General features: G+C 42.1%; 1 protein-coding gene across 2 annotated transcripts in view; it reads left to right on the top strand.

Annotated features, from left to right (window-relative positions):
• Positions 1 to 17,962, top strand: part of LOC129440624 (disabled homolog 2) — a 51,759-nt gene that overhangs the window by 412 nt on the left and 33,385 nt on the right. The gene's annotated exons all lie outside the window — the stretch shown is intronic.

Below are 17,962 nucleotides of genomic sequence, written 5' to 3' on the forward strand. Positions count from 1 at the left end.
ACCCGCGCTATGAAATGGATGATTTTGTGATTCATAATGAATTTCAACAAAACGCGTCAATGGAAGGGAAACACGAAGTCGTACGTTTTTTATTTTTTGTTACATTTGTCTGTTTCTATTTACTGCACCGGGAGCTCTGTTGCTTCCTAAAATCCGTTATGTTGGCTCGACATTCTGGCTCTTCATAGCAATGTCGTCTTGTGTCGTGTCGGCTATTTACAGATTTCCAAAAGCATAACACGCACACTAAACCATCCTCACAGCGGGGTAGACACCAGGCAATGTTAAATGAAATAGAGAGAGAGATTTTACATGTTGCATTAGTAAAGCTGAGCAGCAGCCCCTAACCTGAAGCATTGATCGATATCGTCCATACAGTCTCGCTCATCAGCCAGGCCTTCCATAATAAGGCTATATATATATATATATATATATATATATGTCCCTCTTTTATCTAATCTTCAAGTTTTATGTTTATGTATCTCACAAATGTAACCTAAGGATTTGTAATGCTTCTCTGCACATTGAAATAACTGCTCTTTGGTAAATTCACACGTTTGCATTCATAACCAATGACCACATCCTAAAACAGAAGACTTGAGACCACATTTAAAATGTTTACTATTTAAATCCATGCAGGCAAGAACCAAAACATGCAATAGCATTGGATTTTACTCATTTTTGGACCAAGACCACCCAGAGTTCCTTATCATCACAATCTGATGTTCAACAAGATTTGATAGATCATGCTTGCTTTCCGATCTTTTGATATTTCTTTCACACATTCACTATTTTAGCCCCATTAGTGAGACAAAGAGCACATTAGGCTTCATCTGTGCTGTTTTATAGAGCATCTGTGACTTGGTTTACTTTTGGCTGCAGGTATGATCTCAGTTCAAGGGAACGTACTACTTGTAAGTCCAGGTTGATCTCCAAAGCATGGAGTATCAAAGCCTTTAGGTAGGCTATATAGGAAATCGTATAGGCATTAGAAGACAAGCGAAAAGGAAGAAAGAAATTTCACTGACTTGATCTTTGAGATCTTCATTTTCTCCCTTTTCCTGTATGGCCTTTTTCGTACTTTTCCCATTACTCCACACCATCCCCCAAAGTACTGTTAGAGGAGGAAATGCCACAGTAAATACATTCCTGTTCCTCTCACAAAGCTGGCAATGTTGAGGAAACATGTAACCCTTTAATATGACTCGACTTTCAAGTTTTCAAACATCCAAAATAAAAAATGTATCTGAAGCGTTGAAGAAAAATGTCTTTGTTCCTAACAAACATCAGACATGTGCATTCAATCTCATTCGATTTCAAATGTGTTTCTACTTAAATATGTGCAAATGACTTTACCAAGGACAAGGAGCCAACACTGTTTAACCGTTTTAAAATGTAAATTGCCGTTTAAAAAAGTGATGCTTGTATGACTCAGATTCCTTTTTCTCTTGTTGGTACAATGTGTGCAGTTTTATTGGAACCAGATGTTGGCACTCAACTTAGTTTCCCTTATGTCCTTCATTCAAACTCTCTAAAGCTTTCAAATCGAACAAGCTACTTCGTTGTCATGATGAAAAGGCACACATATTTTAGAAAGAGAAAGTATCCCAAATAACAGATTCCCTTTGAATCCAAACTATTTAATTTTCTATCTCTGATATTTTATGAGACAATAGGGACTGCTATTGTATTTCATTGTGGACATATATAGGTCAGTAGAGACGTCATGGCTGCTCTTTTATGTGTCGAGTTGAATTTCAGTGTGGTAGCCACATGTTGAGGTAAGTGACCTTTGGCTTGAGTGTTTGTTTGTTCTGCACTTTCCATCAAAAATAAGGATTTTACTTGGAAAGAAAGAAAAAGTGGTTTGAAACCAGACGTGGAAGCATTTGCTTTCTTCATTATCTGCAAGGATAACACTCTACTATTGAATTTTGAGTGCACATTTCTGCATGGATCCAAAATAAACCAACTCAACGCACACAATGACTGTATCCAACCCTTACTTTATCAGTAGAGGTTGTGACCCTTAACAGGGTGCTGGACACTCTTGCCATCTATTCTTGTTCAGGACAAAACATTCAAAAATCACTGGGTTGCTTGCTGACCTGGAACAACCTTTAGCCTGTGCTGAAAACCCTGTTTTGCTTGTCATCTTCTTCATCCTTTAATACTCTATAAGCACATCGTGTCCCAGATGTATGCACATGTACAGAATAAATTTGGGTGATTTAGTAGGTTCCAAGCAATCTTGGGATTATTTCCTCAGTGTTCTTTGCAGTATGTCCCAGTTGTTATATTCAATGCATTTAACAAAGTTTTGTGGGTTGTGCACTAGACGTTTTAATACCTGTATTGTAGCAGGTCTAAAACACCTGTCCGACCACACAAGCAGGGAGCTAAAATTACGATGTACTGCACTTCTGAAATGTTTTTACTTCAGCAAAACCTCCACTTATCACGGGACCTCATGCTGAGAAGATTAACTATATAATGATTTACTGTGTGAGATGTGATTGTTTTAATTATATTACAACAGAAATAACTCCCACAACCCACTTTAATGAAACGGTTGGATTTTGAGAGCACCAGTCTCGCTGAAGACATCTAGATATCCGTTTCTGTGGTTGTCTTTGGATAACATTTTTAACAAAAGGGTATGGATTTCTTCTGCTGTTTAAGTAGTGAAGTAGTGAGATTGTCGTAATTGCTACTAAGCCTTATTTCTATATTAGAGATTTGGGATGATAACAGTACTTGCATTGTTTCTGATTGTATTATTCTCATTTTTAACATTCATTTAATTGGTATCTGCTAAAAGAGGAATTGTAGCCAATTAAAATGCTTGTTTGAAGTATTTTAATAGGATATAATATATATTTAATATGTAATATATGAAGAGCTAAGATGCAAAAGCTGTTAAACACCTCCTCCATCCAAAAATAACGGAGGTAGTAATAATGTTGTTCTCGGCATGTATTAGGTAGGGCTGTCAATTGAGGAAAATTTTAAAGGATTATTCACACACCCTTTGTGTTATTAATCGCATACTTATAGTGAAAATTATTTTTTGTTAAACTTTTATGTCATCATTTACTATATGCCACAAAGTAAACTATCAGAATGACTAAATTGAGTCACTTAGTTTGTGCATATAAATGGAAATACATTCGTATATTGCATTTTAGGAGTAAACATAAATAACACGATCTATAAGGAACTGTATTTTCTTGTAACTCATCGGCTGCATAGACGGTTTCAGCAGTAACAACATAAACAAATGGCTTTCGTGGAACAAACGTAACTTCTGATAAACTCTGCAAAGAATCAATATCAACAGAGTCCTTTAAGAGTAGTTTATTTTTGATAACAAGCAAAATAAACAACACGTAGATTACATTAGTTCAAACCATTGCTAAAGCATATCAGAAACTACACTTTGTTACTTACGTTTCTGTGTAAAATGTGTACTATATAATATATGAAATCTTAGATCGCATGGCAAACCTCCCATTAAATAGTGGTAATCCATGATCGCCGTCTTGAAGAAACCCAAACATTTGTTACCATTAAACAAAAAGAGACCGGAAGTTAAAGGAAGTTAACACACCCACATTTTGGGAATTTTGCTTATTCACAGTATCCCCGGAGTGATTGGGCGGAGTGATTTCCACAACTCTGACGGAACTCTCTGCTCCTCACCAGGGGGCTTCTCGGGTGCTGCGAGCAAATCACTCCGCCCAGTAGTAGATCTTCGCCTTGTGAGAATATAGTTCCCAGTATGTATACTGTTAAAAGATGGCTGTGTCTCATATGACCTTGTTATTTGTACACGGTGTGACTATACAAATCACAACATATAAATAGGAAAATGTTTGCGTTATTTTGTCACTTATTGGGAGCAGTTTGCTAGCTGGAGCAATTCACTTCCAGTCTTTGTGCTAAGCTAAGCTAGCAGGGGCTGCGTCAGACAGAGTTACAACACGCACAGAGACGAGAAAGGTATGTATGCACTTATCTAACTCTGGGGGATACTGTAAATAAGCTTAATTGCCAAAATGTGCCTTTATGTTCTGCTCAAATGCGTAACTGCGTCAAAACATGTGCATCCAATGAAACCATCTATAGCACTGTTCTGTGTGTTTCAATGGCTTAGAATCACTTGTTTTAAAACGGAGGTGCTTAACCTGATAAAGAACACTGTGCCGTACACGGTACACCCCTTCCCTTGCATGTGAGGCTGGGTTGCATTGTAACTTTGAAGCATTAAATCTTCAAAATATACGGTCATGCGGCACATCGTTGGAAAGCTTAGACTTTAGGGATTTCATTAAGCGCACACACAAAGCATAATATGATTTTTAGCAGTCATAAAACTAATCTAGTTGTTAGTTACCTGAACCGGGCGGCGCCGATTTAGGATATTTACTTACCTTCAAAATCTTCCCTTTATCCGCTTCGGTGAAATTGTCCAAAGCAAATTGTTCATAATCCCCAAGTCCAAGGAAATGGAATATCCAAGCCTTTTAATCCAAAACGATTTGTTCATCTCACAATCTTGACCGAATTACGATATAAATAGTGTATACAATTAGTTCACTAACGGAGATTCATTCGAATCTCACTTTTCGTTCACGATTTATAATGAATATATTTGGATGTCACGTTTATTGTGCAACGTCTGAGGAACAAATACGCCCCCTTGTGGAATTTCAGCCGTTCCATAAGAGGCTACATATGTGTACAAACGTTACGTTTTTGTGACCACGTGCACAGCAACGTGATGTGGGTGCGTAACCTTAATAGAGATGATAGTCCAAAATCTCTAGCGATTGACACATTTCTACTGGTTTATCGCCCACCCCTAGTCAAAACATGTCCAATGTTTAAAATGTAGTATTGAACTGAACTCTAAAGCAACTAGGGCTGCACAATAAATTGCATGCGATACCACGCGCATCACGTCAGTATTAAATCACCATCAGCTGCTTTCAGATGGCGCGACATTAACTACACAGAGCCGTAGTTCACTGACAAGCTGGGCCATATCGCATACATATCGCAGGCGATAATTCATGCGAAATTGCCCCGATTGTCAGTGAACTACGGCTTAAAGCTGCTCCATCTGAAAACAGCTGATGGCGATTTAATATTAATCAAGGAACCGGCATTACTGACGAGATGCGCGTGACAAACACATGCGATTTATCGTGCAACCCTAAAAGCAACCTTTGCACCCTGAATTTGAAGTGGATACCGACTTTTTTGGAAGTGGATCTTTTTGCCAAAAAATGTTTGCATGCACTTAAAGGGTTTTGCAGCAAAAGACAGTCAAATTTGTAAAATACCAATGAAATAGCTAAAGTGACATTTGTGAAAATAAGGCATTTCAATTAATGACTAATAACCTTTTTATTGCTATTAACTCTTTCACCGCCAGCATTTTTAAAAAAAGTTGCCAGTCAGCGCCAGCGTTTTTCATGATTTTCACCAAAGTTTAATGCCTTCCAGAAAATGTTCTTCTTCAGATATATAAACATACAATATACCAAATGAAAGAACAGACCCTCTGCTTTCAAACAAAAAAAAACACGTTTCATCCTACCTTTAGTAGTTCTTTTGTAATCAGCTTTTGAATATGGGTAGGTTTCTGCAAAAACACCACATTTTGAGCAAAAAGCTGAGATAATTCAATTTTTGTGACGGACTTTTCATAGAGATCCCATTCAGAGCGATCTTTAAAATAGACACGGACATGCAGCAGCTTGCCATAGGGCAATACTTCCGGGTTTAAAAAGTTGCGTAAGTTTTTTGAAAGTCTGACAGTACATCTTTATATATTGATAATCGTTTCTAGGGCTGTCACCGTTATGAAGTTTGGCTGACAGTTAATTGTCTAATAAATTGTGACGATTATGACTATTAATTGCCTGTTTTAGTGCTTTGACGATTATGACGATTATTTGCCTGTTTTATTGCTTTGACTTTTTTATGAAATAATTTTCACAAATTGTTGTGATTATTTAAATTAAATTTCTTGCAAGCTTTACCTGGCAGTAAATAATAATACACATAACACATATTTAAAAGTAATCTGATACTGTCTCGTTTATACAGGCGCTGCAGCTCCCCCTTGTGTTTTTTAGAGAGATGTGCAATCATTGCGGTGATCTGAAATCTTCGTGATGAGGTCAAACAATCAGGATGAGACAATAATTTGATCATTGTAACAGCTCTAATCGTTTCTTTTTCCTTTCAACAGTTGTATAAGAAATTTGATGATTTTCTATGTGCCCCAATTTTAGGCCAAAATTATAGGATTTTTGCATTAGGTCCATGCTGACAATCAATTGCTGTCATTGAATGTGGCATGTAATTGTTTAAAATTTCTTCTAAGGCTTTGTGTACACTGTGTATACGTACCCTCATTTGGTTTGATTATGTGTCTTGGATGATGGATTGTGTGTTTGCAGTGCAAAGCCAGCCTGTGAGTGCCTCGCTGTGAAAAGAGTTGTCCATACCTGTCTTACTGGCAAGCCGGTGCCATAGCAACCATTACGATTTAGAGCCTTGAATGTCATGCAATCATTGACTAGTTGAATGTTTTATTTGATTTGCAAAATGTTACAAACTAGTATCATTATAAATAACAAGAATCCTAATTACAGTGTACAGTTACAGTTACCACTAACTCGGCCTAATTTTTGCAAGAACACAGTGTTAATATAGCACAATCTCAGTATTTTTGCAGTAATACTACAGTATTCATGGTTTGCCACCACCATCTACAAACCATGACAGATATTGATTGAAATTTAGATTCAGGGTTAGATGAATTATCAGCCCATCGTTTATATTAATTTGCTCTGTGACCAGTTTCCACTCTGATCTCTATCCTCAAACACTTCATTTTTCTCAGCAATTAACTGAAGTATTTTGAGGTGTACCGATGCTATTAAACACATTGATTGGTCTTGCATGTGCATGGGTACAATCAGTTCCTTGTTCCTCGTACCTTAGTTTCCTGTTGACGACTGACAACACACACCCTAGACATTTTCTCTGTCCAGTGTGTTTGCTTTCAGAGGTCTGACATTCCTGGCACTGATCTGGGAAGGATGTGTCTTGGCTTACTTGTGCATATTTACACATACTCCATAGTTTATGTCACAGTGTTGGGGCCGGGGACTCAAGGAAGAGGAAAGATGGTGTTTATATCATTCGTCTTCCTCTGTAGATGTGTTCTCCTAAAAAAGCACCAAGTACACTCTCTGAAAAAAGGTACAAAAGTTAGGTACTGGGTACCTTTTGAAAAGGTCCTAATATGTACCATTTTGGTATAGATATGTTCCTTTAAGGTATATATACCTGCGTGTATACCTTTTAGGTACAAAAGTGTACATTTTTAAAAGGTACCGCCCCTTTGACAACTTTCTCATGTACCTTTTTTTCTGAGAGTGTATTTTGGACCCTCTGAGATGCCAGACAGGAGAAGACAGTAAAAAATAGAGATTATGATGTCTTGACAGGCCAGCCACAAAGTGTAAATATTGATGTTTTTCTTGTGCTTACCTTTGGCCAGGAAATTAAGCCTTCTGAATAAAAGCTTGGAAAGTGTTTTAAAGCCAAATGTGACCATGTGTGGGCTTCGTTTCAATATTATTTATTTATTTTCTGTTTATTTTCTAATCTACTCATCCACTGCTTTTCTTTATTTGTATAAATGTTATTGTTTTACTCATGTTCCAGGCCCAGAATGTAAACGTAAGCTTTGGAAATACGACAAAACATGAATTATTATGTTTGGTTTGTTTGGACTGAAATGATTTATTTTTATTTTCCATTTACTGTGATTTTAATGTTCATGACGTTCAGAGAAAAGACTGAATTATTTTATGCATGTCCACTGTTAATCATGAAATAAACTAAATTAAATCAACATTTCAACATCAGCTTATTTTTGGAAGGTTCAGAGAGCTGTACTTAATCACCCCCACCCCAGTATAAGCAAGTACACAGGGCTCAACAATAAGGAAAGCCACCCAATGGCCCAGCGTAAACAGTGCTCGGGCCAGTTGACCGAACTGTCGGGCCAGTGCGGCACAATAACAAAAGTTTATTATTTGCTTGTGTTTTGAGGCCTTGCCAATTTAAATATTCAATCAAAAAGGTGCAAAACAGGTCAACAGTCAATGCGCTAATCACAATCTGTTTGAGAAGTTTTGTCTGTTTGCAGATTTGAAACGTGCGTCCGGAAAACCACCAAAAAAGTTCAAGTTTTCTTGTTCAAGTTTGAGCGGACATATTTACACAAAATGATCTCAAAGTGCCATGATTATCCTTGTAAACATAATCAGTAATCAGGGTTCCCACGGGTCCTTGAAATCCTTGAACGTTTGGGAATCTGGAGGAAAAAATTCACGGCCGCTGGGAAGTTTTTGAAAATATACATAGATACATTGAAAGTGCTCAAATCTATTTTATGCAAGAAGTTTTCTGGAAAAAATCCGTATTATTCCCTGTGTAGGATAATATCATAAAAATTCTAGACTTTTTAAGCACACATGCTAAACTGTTCGCTTTAAATGGTTAAATCTTCTGTATGCGAATGTTGATTCATACAAAATGCTTTTTTGCATGGTTTAATGACAGGAACCCTACCCCCACAGCAAACCGAACCGAATCGGTCCGAACCGTGCATGGCTCCAAAACCGTTAACCGATCCGAACCATGCCATTGGTGTATTGTTACACCCCTAGTCAAAAACAATAAAGACAACTATCAGGCCTGTTTAATTTTAGTGCTTTTTGTGGGGCCAGTGCTAATTTTGACAGGGCCAGTAAAAATCGAAACCACTGAAGAAAAAATCCTTAGCGTTGAGCCAAAGAGCAAATGTATGCTTACCCTACTGAAAAATCCAGCTAAGACCAGCATAAGCTGGTGAGCTGGTTTTAGCTGGTCTCCAGCTTGGTTTTAGTTGGTTTTGCTGGTGTAGGAAGCTGGTTTTGCTGGTGTAGCAAGCTGGTCTAGCTGTGTTTTGGTCAAATGTTAAGCTGGTCTAGCTGGACTTAGCTGGTCAGGCTGGAATACCAGCTGGCCCACCAGCATGACCAGCTTTGTCAGGCTGGGGGGACCAGCGTAAACCACCTTAAACCAGCTAAAACCAGCTTATGCTGGGTTTAGCTGGATTTTTCAGTAGGGTAGTGACCATATGGTTGGACAGAACATAATGTACATTTAACAAAATTTTAAAGCATGAATTGTTTGTTTTGACCAACAGACTATCAATATAATATTTTTATGCTAGGTTTGTACTTATATTACATAATTGTGGAGAATTCACCATCGTTACCACTGTGGTGGTTGGATCTATCTAGCAAACTAGCATTTAGCAAAACAGCCAACATCTTTTAATCCTTTATAGTCAATAATAATTCACATAACTCTGTGCTATTTGCCTGGTAAAGTTAATGTTGTACTTCATTTAAATGAGATTTTTAGGTAGGTTTTCCATTGATCATGTTGGCATCCATTTAACGACAAAGAAGAATGCTACTACCTGGCATCCATATGCACAATGTATACAAGGGTACTTCAAGCATTTTTAGAGCTAACTAAAGTATCTGGGTAACAGTGACGGGCCGATGCCGTTCAATCTTGGCTAATGATGTCAGATTGCTGTGTAGTCTGCTGCATCCTTAACTGCCGAGCCCTTAAAACTGGCCTGCAAGATTGAGAACAGTGCAATGCAAATGCTGTCCAAACAGATTTTGTGGGCATGCTTGCATTGTTATCTGATTAGCTTATTTCCTTTTGTAAATTGGGTGCTGAAACAATGCACACAGTGCATGTACTGTGTAACAATGGGGAGAATTTATTTTTAGTAAATATCCCCCAATATGCCATTATCTTTTGTTTACAGCTTAATAGGATTAGGATGTCAACTAGATAGATGTCTGTTTAAAGTATCTATTCTGTTAAAATTGATTCCTTTTATTTTAGCCTTCCTTAGCTCAGACTCAGAGAAGGGAAATCACATGTCTGATAAGGGCATTGAACATTTTGTGCCAAGTTTTTTCCGTCTACCATGAATTGCAGACAGCTGTTGTTCAAGGAAGGTCAGTCGCTTATAATAGAATCTGCCCTGCCAGTTATAGACGGCCAGCAGACATTTAGGGTCACATGTGGGTCGCTGGTGTGGAGAGTTGAAGCTGATTATGGGTTAAGAACTATTTATGTGAGATGACACACGAAGGCATATCTGTTTTGAGTCTAACTGAATTTGACAATTTAACATCACGTTTTGTTTGGGGTCTAAAGCCGCCTTTCCACTGTACGCAACAAACGATGGCAGATAAAGCGGAAGTCATTAATTTCCTATGGAAAATCGCAAAGGGGCTGCATAAGGTGCTTCATCTGTGGATGTGTAATTTTCAGATTTATTTGAACTTGTGCGACTACACCGCATGCAATATGCCAAACAGAAGTCATGTATTTCGGCATTCCAATCAAAAACTGTGTGTGAGGTGAAACTTACTAATCCTTTTTATTTAACTTTATCAGTAACGTTTAGTGCAGTGTGTAAATTTTAGTGGCATCTAGTGGTGAGGATGCGAATTGCAGCCAATGGCTCAGTAACTGCTCACCTCTCACTTTTAAAACGCATAGAAAAGCTACGGTAGGCACCACCAGACAAACATGTCATCTTCGGAGACAACTTCGTAAAAAAAGTTTGTCCTTTAAGGGCTTCTGTAGAAACATGGCGGCACAAAATGGTGACTTCCATGTAAGGGGACCCTCGGTATGTAGATAAAAATGTCTCATTCTAAGGTAATAAAAACATAAGGGTTCATTATGAAAGGTCTTTATACACCCCTGATAATATAGTTTTGTATATTACTTTGCATTTCTGTCAAGAGATCGTTCTTAAAATTACACACTGCACCTTTAAATCTTAAAAAAAAACGATTGATTACCGATAAGTAATATATTATTAATTTAATATACGTTATTTTAATCTTGTCTCCATATGTTCTCCAAAAAAATATTGGATGTTTATATATGAAGAGTTTGGTTCCAAAACGCGATAAACGCCATTTTTGAAAAAAATGAGTTACTGCCAAAATCAGTATTGTATCAGGTCAGAATTTAAAAGTAAATTCATAATTTTACGCAAAATCCAATATCCGCCGGCGCCATGCTATTCTGTCATATTTTCTCCCTTTTTTCACAAAACGCGATAAACGCCACTCCTCCTTTTCTACAGAATGCAATAAATCCGCTCCACAAATTACAGCGCACCATTCCACACAATGTAAACAAACAATGGCGGCATGTTGAGTACACGGAATCCTAGTTTTCCTCATCCACTTTGGGGATCTTATGAAAAACTTTCCATAATTTTACTCAAAGTCAACAAAAATCAAGCAGGACCAAAACATTTTACAGCTGATCGCTGTGAAAAATGTTAAGCGACGACGTCAAGTATAACAATGACAGCAATGACAGTGTTCTTAATATGACAAAGTAGGCTAAGTGTTTGGATGAATGCCATTAATGTTTATTTTTAATCAGTGTATACCACTAGTCAACTAAATGAATATAAAATGGTAAAGATGAATGCACATTTATACATTGATTCAATAGATTTATAGCATTTTGAAAAAAAAAATTGTCATGGATTTATTGCATTTTGTGAAAAAAATAATCAGTTCTATTTCATAGCTCCAGACCGCCGGGGGCATGGACAGAGTGGAGGTGTCATGCGCTCGCGCATTGGTTGCGAGGGCTTGTTGGTTGGTTGTCATCCTATGACCTCATGACACAAATGGGGGCCTATCACGGCGTCATGAACTTTCTCTTTGTCATTCTCGCTTGGTGAGAACTTCGTTCTGTGTGCAGCTTATTGGGCTGGCGATTCGCTCCCCACTTAGCTGTTAGCAGCTGGATTGGTTTGGATTTGGATTTGGATTATTGCATTACTCTACTATTGGATCGCTAACGGAGTCGCGTCTTCCAGCGAGTACCTCTTGGTTTTACAAGGCTCTCTCGCGTGGGTCACACGACAGGATATTTGACACCGGACAGGTAAACCGTGTTGATCTTCTTGCGGCTGCATTGACGGCGAGTACCTATTGGTTTACCAGGGTTCCCTCGCCTAACTTTTAACCTCTCGCATCGAGTACCTGCGGTTTCCCCGGGTTCCCTCGTGCGACGTTACTACGCCCGCTTGATAGCTTTGCTCGACGCCTGTATCACGCGGTCGGCGGATCGCTCGTGGAACGGTTACCATGGAGCATGCGTCTTGCTCGCAGTGCCTCACCACAATGGACATGCTGGACGGACATGACCGCTGCCCGTCGTGCCTGGGTAAAGAACATCTGCAGGACGCGTTGTCTAACCCCTGCCCGGAATGCAGTATTATGCCTGTCGAGCTGCGCCAACAACGTCTGTTCAACGTTTGTTCGCCCTGCATCGGGAAATCGAGTCACGTGTGCTCTGACGGGCGAAAGTAAACGTAAACGCAAGCACCACGATGACGGCGGCGGACAACCGAAACTAAAAAAAAGTCGTCATCTACGCTGGCGAAACGCATGGACGAGCTGACTGCTACGGTGCAACAGATACAATCATTGTTGGCCGGATCAGCTGCTTCAGCGGTTAACGAATGCCACACGGAGGTGAGGGAATGTACCGCTCAAGCCGACGCTACTAATCGCTCACCTTTTCTTTCAACGGATGTTGATGGGTGCGACGCCGTATCTGTGGCAGCAACGGATTCGCTCTTCAGTGAGTCTTTTAGTCAGCCTATGTCCGACGCTATGTTGCCACCTGCCCAGTCTTCTTTGCTCCCCTCGGCCAGTGGCAGCGAACCGGGGACTGGAAGTGAGGCGTCCTCCGCAGCACTCTCGTTACGTGACACCTTAAAGAGTGCGTTGGCGAAACTGGAGCTGGATGTCCCAGCGGCGTCTGCAGGTCCAACCAACATGTTGTGCCGCTCGGTGCCTGGGGTAAAGGATGCACGTCTGCCACACTGCAAAGATTTTACGGAGGTAGTATCAGCTGCTTTTCAATCAGCGTTGTCGTTTCGGCCTGACCGTGTTACCCGCATGCTGGCAGACATGTCCGCACCTGACACAGTAGGCCTCGGTTCGATGCCGTCTTTGGAGCCCTGTGTGGCTTCTCTCATCGTCTCGCCAGACGAAGCCCTGCGACAGGATGTACGCTGTCCTAACAAAGAGTGCAGACATACGGACGACGTACTGGTCAAGACGTATAACACAGTGGCCAGACTGGGGCGTATTGGCAACTCAATGGGGCATTTGCTTTTGGCGTTACACTCGTCCCTGGATTTCGCTAACCATGATGACACAGTGGCTAGCTTAGTGGACGCCTCTCTCCAGGCTCTTGGCGCTATAGCCGGTGACTGCGGGAGAGCCCTAGGCCTCCTCGCATACATGCAACGTCAAATTTGGCTAGCCCAATCTCCCTTGCCAGAGGTCTGTTGTAATAATCTACGCCAGCTACCCTTGACACCGGGTCATCTGTTCAGAGCGGCTGCTCAGGAGGCTCTAGAAAGACGGGTGCGTGTGTCGGAGTCCCGTTCGCATCATGTGGAACGACGCACACCTTTTAAGGATCCGCAACTGGCAATGCGTTCGCCTCGTCTGGCCCCCACTCCGCAACGCGCACCTGTTGGGTCTTCAAACCGTTTCTCCCGTGGTCGACACAATCGCCCTGCCCCTCCGCTACACCGTAGCACTGCGGGGGCACGCTCAAACCCTATGCCGAGGAGGTTCAAAGTTTAATGCAGAGGAATGCCATAGAGGAGGTAAACCCTCTGCTGTGTCCGGGAGGTTTCTATTCCCGCTACTTTCTAGTTCCCAAAAAGGATGGAGGGTTCAGACCCATCCTGGATTTAAGGCGCCTAAACAGGTTTTTAAAACGCCTACCGTTCCGCATGTTGCGCACGGCCGATGTAATTCGAGCCGTTGTTCCAGGTGTGTGGTTCGTTCCCGTGGACCTGAAAGATGCCTATTTTCATGTGCCCATTGCAGTGGAGCACAGACAGTTCCTAAGGTTCAGCTTTCTACACAAGACCTACCAGTTCAAGGTCCTTCCATTCGGGCTCTCTCTGGCCCCCCGTGTTTTCACAAAATGTGTGCAGATTGCCTTAGAGCCCCTGCAACAGGACGGTGTGTTTGTACTTCCCTATTTGGACGACTGGCTATTGTGTGCAGCCACACCGGAGCAGGCTGTGGCCGACACCGACCGCCTGCTGAGACACATCGAAGCACTGGGCTTCAGTGTCAACTGGGAGAAATGCCACCTCACTCCTACACAGTCAGTACACTTCTTAGGCATGCATCTGGACTCACGGACGATGCGAGCCTCTCTTACCGATGCCAGGAGGTCGGTGATACACCACACCCTACAGGGTGTCCGCTTGGGACACCGGATACCTTACATTCGTCTGCTGAGACTGGCGGGTCTGCTCACTGCAGCATCCACAGTGATCCGCTTCACCTACACCCTTTTCAGCGATGGCTGATCGCTCTCCGCCTATCAGCAGTCCGCAACCGTCAAACCCTTGTACGAATCTCGGGGTCCGGTCATCTTTCCCTTGCCCGGTGGCGGCAGGACGATTTTCTACGGTCGGGTGTCCGGATGGGTCCACCCCCGTCACGCAGAGAGGTGGTCACGACGGACCCTCCCTTTCAGGCTGGGGCGGCGTGTGGCAACATCAAGGTGTGAACGGCCTGTGGGAGCCGCATCTACTGAGGTGTCACATCAATGTTCTAGAGCTACAGGCGGTTCTCCTGACACTCAAGCACTTCGAAACTGCTCTGATGGGAAAACACGTTCTCGTCAGGACGGACAACACGTAGTGTTCCATATAAATCACCAGGGCGGCACGAGATCACTACCTTCTCTGCGCCTGACACAGAAACTCCTGACTTGGGCGGAGCCACGTCTTCTTTCCATGCGGGCGACGCACGTCCCCGGCCGCCTCAACATTGCAGCAGATTCGCTGTCTCGGGGGGGACGGAGGCAGACAGACTGGCAACTGCACAAAGAAATTGTGCAGAGGATTTAGCATATATACGGCAAGGCGAAAGTGGATCTGTTTGTGTCCAGAGACACGACTCACTGCCCTCTGTGGTTCTCGGAATGGACGGAGCACGGATCGCTGGGCAGAGACGCCCTGGCTCACGAATGGCCGGACTCAGTGCTGTATGCTTTTCCGCCGACAGCTTTGATCTGGGCGGTACTCAGTCGGGTCCGGGAGAAAAGACACAAGGTACTTCTGATTGCTCCCAAATGGCCGAGCATGCCATGGTTTCATCTGCTTCTGGCTCTCACGACGGGACCGACCAGACCGCTGCCCCTGAGGAGGGACTTGCTGTCCCAGATGGAGGGCTCCTTGTGGCACCCCTGCCCGGAGAGGCTGAAACTCTGGGTTTGGCCGCTGGGAGGAGTCGGGAAGTCTTGGCCTGTTCAGACAGGGTCAAACACACTGTCCTGAATGCTCGTGCGTTATCCACTAGGACGATGTACGACAACAGATGGAAGCTGTTTGTCACTTGGTGTACAGAAAGAGCGCTGGACCCCTATGGCTGTTCTATCTCTGCCATTCTTGAGTTCCTACAAACGCTCTTAGACGATGGGCGTTCCCCAGCTACGCTGAGAGTTTATGTTGCTGCACTTTCAGCTTATCGGACTCCAGTGGATGGTGTTTCCTTGGGCGCGCACGCTTTGATGGTGGCTTTTCTCAAAGGCGCACAGCGTCTACATCCCCGTGCACAGCTAGACTTTGCCCCTTGGGACTTCAACGTTGTTTTGGATGGCCTATGCTCGCCGCCGTTTGAACCTTTGGAGCATGCCGAGCTTAAGTGGCTTTAGGTTAAGACTGCTTTCTTGTTGGCCATAACTTCCGCAAAAGGGTCAGTGAACTACATGCCCTTTCTGTGAGTGCTCATTGTTTGAGATGGGGCCCTGACTTTAACCTAGTCACACTGTGGCCTAATCCTGTCTTCCTGCCTAAAGTGTTGGCTCGTCAAACTGTCATCCAACCATTGTCTCTGTCGGGGTTTCAACCTACGGACGCTTCTCGACGGATGCTATGCCCGGTACGTTCTTTGCGGCGCTATGTTGAAGTGACCGCTCCGTGGCGCACAACGGATCAGTTGTTTGTTCGTTTTGGTGCGTGTCGGAAGGGGGCGGCCCTGTCGAGACAAAGATTGGCACACTGGGTCACAGAGGCCATTAGTGGTGCTTACAGTGCGATGGGCAGGTCTGCTCCAAATTCTGTGAGATGTCATTCGACGCGCGGTGTTGCAACTTCTTGGGCTGCGTTGAAGGGGATTTCTATTGCTGACATTTGTTCCGCGGCAACTTGGTCGTCGCCGTGCACTTTTTCAAGGTTTTACAGACTAAATGTGGTTTCACTACCGCCTGTCTCTTCTGCCATACTGACTGGTTCAGTGTGATGTGATTTTTTGTTTGTATATTTGTTAATAAAGATGTTGAGTTTATTCTGTCTAATGTCTTTATTACATTCCTCGTGACTTGGTGGTATCAGTCTTCCACTCTGTTTATGCCTCTGGCGGTCTGGAGCTATGAAATAGAACGCTGGTTACGAATGTAACCGTGGTTCTATGAATGGTGGAAGACCGCCAGAGTCTTTGGTCACTCGGTCTGGCGAGAGTGACCATTGAGAAAGTTCATGACGTTGTGATAGGTTTTTATATGGGTCATGAGGTCATAGGATGACAACCAATCAATAAGTTCTCGTAACCAATGCGCGAGCGCATGATATTTCCACTCTGTTTATGCCTCTGGCGGTCTTCCACTATTCATAGAACCACGGTTACATTCGTAACCAGCGTTTTTATAATAAATGTTGAAAATCAAATTATGGATTTGAATTTTTTATGTTGTTATAACCTAAAGATGTTATGTGAAAGTTTGTAACACTTCGTGTCACTTTCTTGGTATAGAAAACACGATTTTTACCAAAATTTGTCAAAATGGATTTATTGCGTTTTGGAACCAAACTCTTCATATGCAGAGCTGTTTATTGTCTCATTCATTTGCGTTCATTTATTTATTCCAGTACAGTAAATATTGGAATGAAGCCTCTTGCGCTGAAATGATACAATTACAATTTAACTGAAACTTCATTACGACAATCGTGTCTGTATGTCTAAAACGTACATAACACATAAGTGTCAGGTTAATAATTACTTTTCACAATTACACGAGAACCGATTTTAAACAAAGATGTTATTTGGACAATTCCATGCAAATGTTAACTTTAGTATGAGAATTAAAGTTTTTACCTAATGTTCTTAACCATACTGATATACAGTATCATATGTCTATATTTGGTGGTTTAAGTATCCATGCAGTCTCTATGAAGTTTTTAAAGCATTTTTAAATTGTTTTCCGTAGTTAAGTCAGTGCAGATTTCAGAATTGCCACGTCCATAACGGCGAAATGTCACAAAAAAGTGGGGAAAAATTGCATACAAAAATAGTGCATGTATGTTTCTCTCATCTTAAAGGACAGGTTCGGTGTTTTGCACTTGGAGCCCTGTTTTGGGATTGTTTGTGGTGAGGTGGAGCGGTTTTGGCTGGGATTTTGACGTGTGCGGCTGCCCTGAGGGTGTTCGGGTGTTTGTGTTTCGCCTCACACCTCTGCAGTGGGTTTAATGGTGCACTGGAACAATCCTTCCTAAAATGCATTAAACTTTCATTTACAAAGACGTGAAACTCACAGAGTGGTCAGGGGTGTTCACTGATATGCTCACACAAAAATCGCTGCAGAAGATGCTTTCCAACAGCTGTTTTAGCATTCGTTGTAAACTTGTGGACCTTTTTTTCCAAACGCCTCACACCTGTATATTCTTCCGTTGAGAGCTTGAATAATAGACACTCCAGCCCAGGTGGTGGCGCTAATC

Source organism: Misgurnus anguillicaudatus, chromosome 22 (assembly GCF_027580225.2).
Source record: "Misgurnus anguillicaudatus chromosome 22, ASM2758022v2, whole genome shotgun sequence".
Lineage (NCBI taxonomy): Eukaryota > Metazoa > Chordata > Actinopteri > Cypriniformes > Cobitidae > Misgurnus > Misgurnus anguillicaudatus.